The sequence below is a fragment of the Haemaphysalis longicornis genome, unplaced genomic scaffold (assembly GCF_048455015.1).
Source record: "Haemaphysalis longicornis isolate Haplotype H1 unplaced genomic scaffold, Haemaphysalis longicornis Haplotype H1 scaffold_1, whole genome shotgun sequence".
Taxonomy (NCBI): domain Eukaryota; kingdom Metazoa; phylum Arthropoda; class Arachnida; order Ixodida; family Ixodidae; genus Haemaphysalis; species Haemaphysalis longicornis.
This window is the reverse complement of record NW_027526203.1, coordinates 1,606,703-1,614,970: the sequence shown is the minus strand read 5'-3', so window position 1 is coordinate 1,614,970 and position 8,268 is coordinate 1,606,703. Positions and strand designations below refer to the sequence as shown.

At 50.2% G+C, this 8,268-nt stretch overlaps 1 pseudogene; it reads right to left on the bottom strand.

Moving 5' to 3' along the window:
- Positions 1 to 960: 960 nt before the first annotated feature.
- LOC144155691 (uncharacterized) overlaps positions 961 to 8,268 on the bottom strand; it is a 40,808-nt pseudogene continuing 33,500 nt past the window's right edge.

Here is an 8,268-nt window from a genome sequence, read left to right as displayed (position 1 = left end):
AGACGAGTATGTTTGGGTAGTCCACTGATGGTGCGAAGGGTGGCTCTGGGCAGATTTTGAAGTATTCTCATGTGCGTTTTGTTAAGGTCGTAGGATTGGGCTGCGTAAGTTATAGTACCAATGGCGACAGCTTGTGCTAATGTTTGGGTCGCCTTCTGGCTTGCTCCACAAATTTGTTCGACAGGCGACGTATGGCATGTTGAATTGTTTTCCATTTAGGTTTGAGTTGTTGTAGCCATATTTACGGGCTATTTTTGTGTCCGATTGGGATTCCGAGTAATCGCATGGGTTGGAAACTAGCGGTTATAGGGGTACCGGCGAGAAGAAGAGTTAGAGGATTATATTGCGGAAGGGATTTGTGGCCAAATACGGGTAAGAATTCGGTTTTTTCAGGGGCCAATTCGAGACTTTTAGAGCAAAGCTGTATACCTCTAACCCCCAACGGTGTCATCTCCGTAGGCAAAAACGCCAAGGCGCCAAGAATATACTTATGCGCTGCATGCTTCGCCCCTCCCCAGATTTCACGTTAGTGGAGATCGCCCGATTATTTTGCGAAAATAGAGAGAGAGAGAGAGAGAGAGAGAGAGAGAGAGAGAGAGAGAGAGGGAGAGAGAGAGAAGATCTTTGTTACGGAAGAAATAGTTGAGCTTTAGGAAAAGGGGATAAAGATATGGTAGGGAGCTCAAAGGTGGAACTTGAAGTGTAGAGCCATGGATATGCAGCAGCTCCTTCCCTTGCCCTCCAATCAGCTCGCGCTGATCTTGAGGTAACGAGCTGGTCAAAGCTGCCTCCCATGTTTCGATGGAAGTGTAATATGTAATGTTTGAGTTATTCTCCCCGGGGCCCACCCTTTGACATGGCTAGGTTTCGTGGAAAATGATGGACGTTTGTCTGATTTTAGCAGAGGTTTTTAAGTTGATGTGTGATGTTCCCACCCAATAAATTCACCGACATTTATTTCTAGATACTTGTGTTGCGGAGACTGCAGGCGCTGTAGATGTCGCCGGTGGTAGCTCTGACTGCCACCGCTGCGTACGTGCCGGGTCGGTCGGGGTACTCGGCGACGTCAACGTAAAGGGCACCGGTGTCGCAGGCGTAGAGCTTCGTGAGGGCCTTGGCTCGGGCGACTCGTCGGTCGCGGTTGTACTCGGGATGCATGTTCTTTGGTATGGGATTAACCCGCAGTCTGCGCGTGACGGCGTCTGGCAACAGGCGTGTACTAGAGGTTGAGACTGCTCGGGATGCGTAGCCTAGCCGGTCGAGTATGGAGCGACCGGTGCGCGTGGTTGAGAGCCGCTCGAGCTGGGCCGTGCGGTGGGCACGCCAATCGCAACGAGACGGCAGATGCCGCCGCGCGCGAACTCACCAACCGCGCGGCGTCCCCTCTCGCCTCTCGCTCGGCTAGGCAGCCGGCCATCAACCACGAACCCCTCACGACCTATACCGAGGTCCTCCAATGGTACCGGCTCAGCCGACGAACTATGCCACCACCTCATCCTCGGCTCACAAGGGCCGAGGCCGTGCTCTACCGACAGCTACAGACGAACCCTGTGATCACACCCGTGTTGGCACAATACGTGTGTCCGGGTGCCTACGACAGCGTGCAGTGCAGTGTGTGCGCGAGAGCAAACGCGACTTTGGCCCACCTATTGTGGGATCGTGAACGCAACCCAGACGAGGCGGCCGCCCCGACGCGGCTGCCGGACAGTTTCACGAGTGCCATGATTTCGTCCGAATACACGACCCAACTCCAGGCCGTCCAGCAGCTCGAGGCAGCTCTCGCACGGCAGAGACTCGGGGAGGCGGCGAGGCCGAGGGATCCACCCCCTCACTGCCCGTCAGCCGAGCCAGTTGACGCCTGCGGCGCACACCACGAGGACGTCCAGGCCGCGTCACGATAGGGTGCCTCTCTATACTCGGATACAACTCAAGAAAAATGTGGCTTTTCCTCATCAAAGGACCCCCCTCCATCCAATGGTGTCACCGTATCAACGTGACGTCATGGTAGACCGCCTCTACGCCTCGTTCACGGAAGAAATCACAGAGCATGTTCTTCCGCGCTTACGGACTTCTACCAAAATGGCCACCTCCGCTGTTCGCATGTCTGTTCGCGTCAATCCATCGGCGTCGTCCGGCTCTGAGAATGATTTTAGATGCAGAGCATCTGATTCACTCGCCTTGTCCCTCCGGCGTCGTCGTCGTTGTTGGCGTTGTCCACCCCTCTGCCATTCTCCTCGCCGTGCGAGCTGCGCTCTCCGCCGCTCTCCGCCGCTCACCCCCTCTCCTCTCCGATAACGAACACTCTCTCGCGAGGGGCATTGGATTGGATTGGATTGGATTGGATTGGATTGGATTGGATTGGCTTGGCTTGGCTTGGATTCGGTTGGATTGGATTTGGATTGGATTGGATTGGATTAAAGTGGATTGTGTTGGATTGCGTTGCGTCATAGCCGCGGCACGTTGCGTCATAGCCGCGGCAGACGCGCTGGGGCCGGCGCATGTGCAGTACTCTCTCTTCCGCGGTTTCCTCTCCTTCGGGCGCGCTGCGCATATAACCGGTGTGCCGTTCTCCGGCGAAGCAACATCCACGCTTGGCTCAAACACCTAGAGTCCACGCCGCTTTACAAGTACGCCAACGTCGTCATCGACTGGGACCAGCTTACGCAGTCCCCTCAACGTTATGCGCGCTATAAAACGCGTTCCCTTCGCCGCTCCGCCTATGCGTCGCATCTACACAGGGGTTCCCGCGAGGGGAGGTGGGAGTTTTTTAGTGCCGTTCAGTCGTATTCCTTGTTTGCGTGTTGTGTGCAGTGTTCTTAACATGCTCGGTAACGACAAGTGCTATGGTGTTTTCTCTTCTGCTTTGTGAGCGGGTGGCGTTGCCGGGAAACAGCCGCCGCTGCCGGTACTGGATTCTGTGTACGCTGCGTGATACAAAGCGGTCGTCGTCATCCTGTGCGGACGTTTCGTCTTGAGCGTGAAGTGCTTCTCGTTCTACCGTTTAGTCCCTCCTGTGTCTGTGCTACCCACGTTATCACCCCAGTGACTGCGACGGGACGATAACTCCTTGTTTATTTCTCTTTGATTACGCCAGTCGTAAATATTACTGTTGTGCATAGCGCACGACGTTAACGCCATGGAGAGTTATGCTCGGGGCCACTACATTATCTCTATGCACGGGGCGAAACGCAAACAGCGCGATGTCGCGCGCTGCATTTCGTTAGAGCATATGTCGAACCGTGTGTCCTACGTCCATGCAGGGCGCAAGCGTATTCGCCAAAATTGTGATCAAGTCGCAAACGCAAGAAGCTGAATTATCGCGTTTTTTGAACGTGAACGCGTACGAGCTGTAGCTTAGCTGCGTGGTGTGATTTAATATGCCACCTTTTCTCATTTGATTCTCGGTTACGCTGAGATTCCATTGTTAAAGGTGTTATTTGCAGCTGGCATGTTTTCGTCGCCAGTTTTAAGTTGGAGCGCTTTAAGTTGTTGTTTTGGACAAAAACCTTTGTGAATCAAAGACGAATAGGGATCTGCGTTGAGTTTCCATTGTCTATGATAATGAAGATTATACATGAGTATTACCACTGTAAGTTCAATTTCATTGTCTTGCTTCGGCTTCGTGAATGAGCTGTGCTTCGCGATAGTGAAATTTCATGAGCTAGGTTTCACCGGTATGACCAGCTGCAACAGTGCATGTGAAGACATGAAACGCAGCACTGAAATCAAATAAACCACCTTTCAGCTTTTCCTACACATGCGCATGCATATCCTTCACCAATCAAATTCTGGAATCAGAGATGTGCATTATTGAAGCTATATAGGCACTGCTAGCCTTCTTTTCATATCACCTCAGTAAGAAGCTGCTGCTGTAATGGTAATTTGCATGCATGCGCTGTAAATTCGAGAAAGAGGATTCAGGGTGAAAAACGTGGGCATTTCACCCATTTTCCCTGTCGCACCACAAGTGGCTGCTGGAGCAAGAAGCGCAACATCGTGGATGCCAAGTCGAATAGGAAGCTACTGCTTGCTGCAGCGCTGTTCACAACACAACCCGTGCAATGTCTACGCATATATTAGGAGTTTAAATCACAATAACAGCACATGAATTGATGCCAAGTTCATAACACGAACAATGAAGTATGTTTGAAGGGTTACTTAGTGATCGGTACCATAAAACGTTATCTGCACTGGTTGATGTATGACATGTCGGTTGAGTGGACGCATGGAAACACATATATGGTACATATCGCTCCGCTGAAACTGGTCAATGCATATCGTACTTTTCTTGTTACGCAAGAGTCAGAATTGGATCATATGCTCAGGAATAAATTTACTATCTTGCCAAAAATGCAATATATGAAATTATTCCCATACAAGGGAGCATCGATTGACGCCAACATTGTTTCCTCTTCCCAAAGCTTTGGGAATTGCTTTTATTGACGTTGTGCTTCCGCATTTTATCCAGTGGCTTATAAAACAGATAAAACATATTTATCCCAATTCCTGCGTAATACAGCGGACAGCCAGATAGAGGCTAAACAGAATCAAAGTAGAAATAAAACACCGAAGCAACTTTTCTGGTCCTCACTGCTATCATAAGTTAGATTTGGCTCAGAGAGCTAAACAGACACACTGCTGAATTATGCAGAGCAAATGAAATGAGCAATTAGAGACTGAAGCAGATTTATTTGTTCTTAACGCTCTATCAGAAGACAACTTGGCTCAGCCAGCCACACAAGCAGACAGTTACAAGCTTTCATGTAGGCATTTTATTTGCAACTGTTTCTGCATCCCATATGTGCATGTGTGTCCAAACAATGTAAAAAACTTGCAGTGAAAACTCAAACTAGTGTCTTGTTCTGTAGGTGAAACTTGCCTTTATCACCACTTACAGTGTCTCACAAGGAGTCTCAACGCCACACACCGCAGAAGTGATTCTGCTTGAAGTGAATTTGTGAACTCGCTTGACTCGGCTTGCACATACCTCATGCTATACATGCGAATAGTCACCCTTCTCGTGCAGTGTAAGCGTGGCTTTACTTCCAGAAAATAGTTTGGCACAGTGCGGGTTTCTCTAGCTCGAGATTTACCGATTTCCTTTTATGAATACATCTGCCACGCAGTATCCTGTAACAGCTGAACTTATTCGGCTTAATTCCTGCACCACACTTATAACAAATGAGATCAGAAACGAAGCACTGCAACAGCCTTTTCTTATTCTCATACTTACATATCAAGGCAATCAACCATAAGCCAGCACCACACAACACACCGCTCCGTTCACTACAGCAAATGAGATCATAACACGATTGTTGAAATAGCTTCTGCCGCCCTCACTGTTATACTGGAAGATCACCGTTGAGTCTACGACACAGCATACAAAACTGAGTAATGGCAAATGAGATTACAAACCAAACATTGCAATGGTCTCTTGAGCAAGTAACGCACCACACACAGGCTGCTCAGTTAGCTCCAGAAATAAGTCTTAATAAAGCACACAAACGGCATATCTGGTCTTCTCTGCTGTCTGAAAGAGTTTCTTGCTTCTGCAGCTATGGAAACACAGGTATTTAAGCTAAACGCCGCACTCCACACTAACTGAAAGAGGCAAAGGCGGCACTGGCGGATAGTTCGCAGCCTAAAACATCTTGAAAGGACTCGATAGCAGATAGGTCACAGTTGGAGTCCATGTCGTCTTCACCCAGATCTATTATAATAGGTTAAACATGCGCACTTGCTCCACCGTCTCTGAACTTTGTTTCAATGCTGATCACATGCTGAAGGGTGTTTGCCCTGTGCTTAGCTGTTACCTTGGCAACTTCTTCCCTCAGGAGCACCTCTACATCTGCCAGCTTAAATGTGTAATTTCTTGATTTCTTGCTGCGACGCCTCACCTCATCTGTGCCCATATGCGCTCAATAGGACTGAGCTCACAATGGCAGGGCTCCCGAATACATCCTGTCCTTTCAGCTGCACTGTCAATACGATACCTGATTTACCGTGTCTTAAGAGAGGCCACAAGGCTGAGGAGCTCCGTTTTAAGCGTTTTTCATACCAAGCAAGTCCTTCGGACGTCACCCAGTCCTGAACGTTTTTGCGCGAAGTCGTCGTAGGCACTGCTTCTTCCAGCCACGAGTGGTACGAGGTATTGTCCATGACAATTACACTACCGAGTGGCAGTTGTGGCACAACGGCACCAAACCACCTTTCAAAGCGGGTGTCGTCCGTCTCCTCGAGGTAGTCGCCTGCCTTCGTACCTCCAAAGATGTCCAGGCACCCACCGACGAAGCCACCCTCGCTGTCGATGAGCGTTGCAATCAGGCGCTATCCTTTCCCTGACGGCTGCTTCAAACCTGTCGTCAGACCACGCATGAAGGCGTCGTGGTGGGAAGCAACCGTCGTGTCCGTCAAACAGTCGATATCCTGTGTCCCGCATTTACTCAGGTTTCATCAAAGTAGAATATTTTTCGATTTTCAGTCCTGTACCTGGCGATGTCGTAGAGGTACTTCTGCTGCCACGCGACAATGTCGTGCCGGTCGATCAGCAGCGAGTTCCGGCTCCTCTTCTCATACCTGAACCCGATGTCATTCAGCAGCCGGCGCACAGTCCATGGCTTGAGAGGAGTAACATCGCCGCTAGCGTTGACATCCGCAGCAATTGCCGTCACTGTCGGGATCCCATTGCGGCAAAAAAGGCGATGCACGGACGACCGCAATGCGCACTTCGTGAAGTCGTCGTACACTTCTGTGCGTCGTCTCTCCACCGCTTCGCGGGAGGGCGTCGCAAGATTGCCATCGTTATTTTTCATCTCCTTCTTCGCGTCCATCACCAAACTCACGCTGATTCCAAGAAGATCGCTCATTGCCGCGACCGTTTCTTCAACGCTGCGTTCTGGGTGTAGATGCCGCAAGCGAACGTACGCGTAGCTGAAAATGACACAACGCTTTTGTTTTTCTTGTACCATCGGCGTAGCCGGCGTAGCGTGGATGGGAACGCACCACAACCCTCAGTCGAGAACAATAACGCAGACTCGGACGCCACTTCTTCGGGCTCCAAACAAGAAAAGGAAACAGGCAATGCATAAAACCAGAAGCAAGCAGTTGAGGGAAAACCCAGAGCAGAAATTTACCATAAACAATAAAATTGAAACTCACTACTCCGGCTGATTAATAAGTTTTCACGCGTTGCATTATATCGGCAAATAAATAATTTTTAGCTAAGGTTCTTATCTCGGCCCAAAATGAAGGCGTCCTGAAGAACTACTTTTCGGCGCGGACTCACTCAGAAAAGCTTGGCTCCGAGCAGCTGCCTGCAGGTGCAAGGCGGTCGGCCACGACGTCACGTCAATAGAACGGCACCATTGGCTGGAAGCGGGGTAGTGGAAGTGGGGGATTGGGCTACGCCCCTTTTTTCTTGACTTGTATCCGAGTATAGGAGGCGATCCTCTCGTTCTGCAGGCGATCCAATAAAGTTCTCTCTCTCTCTCTCTCTCTCTCTCTCTCTCTCTCTCTCTCTCTCTCTCTCTCTCTCTCTCTCTCTCTCTCTCTCTCTCTCTCTCTCTCGCTGGCTGCGTTGGCTCATCATCATTATTGCGGTCGCGCTTTATATCGAGGGTGTTTGGTTCTGGGTGCATGCGCCTTCTTTGCCTACAGTATTGATTTGTCGATTGTAGGGTTTGTTAGCGCGCCGACGCAACGCAGGCGATGAGGCACGTCGTAGTGGAGGGCTCCGGATTTAATTTTGACCACCTGGTAATCTTTAAGGTGAGCCGAAATCTCATACACACGGGCGTTTTTGCTTCTCGCCTCCATCAGAAAAGCGGCCTCCGCGGCCGGGAATCGAACACGCGTCCTCGTCATTGCCTACAGTGTTCTACTTTTATTCCGATGCCGTTGTGCATCTGTTTATTGATTCGGCCGCTTGTGCCTTCAACTCCAGATTGTGGCAAGCGTCAAGAAGCCGCGAAAGGAAAGCACGTGTTTTTCTCCGCTGTACACTAGCGGGTGCCTTTCAAACAGGGAAAATATGTCGCTCTTTAAAGCATCGACTGGCCCTTCACGGTTGTCAGAGTAGGAGAAGCGGAACAAGAGAGCGGACAGGAAGCTGACACCAAATGCGGTAGTATGCGAAAAGCACTTTGACGGTAACTGCCTTGAGCGTTCGTTCAAGATAACAGTGAACGGGCGTTGTGAACGAGATCCCTTGCGACAAACTGCGCCCAAGCCGGATTCTGTCCCTATACAGTATTCGAGGGACACCCGATG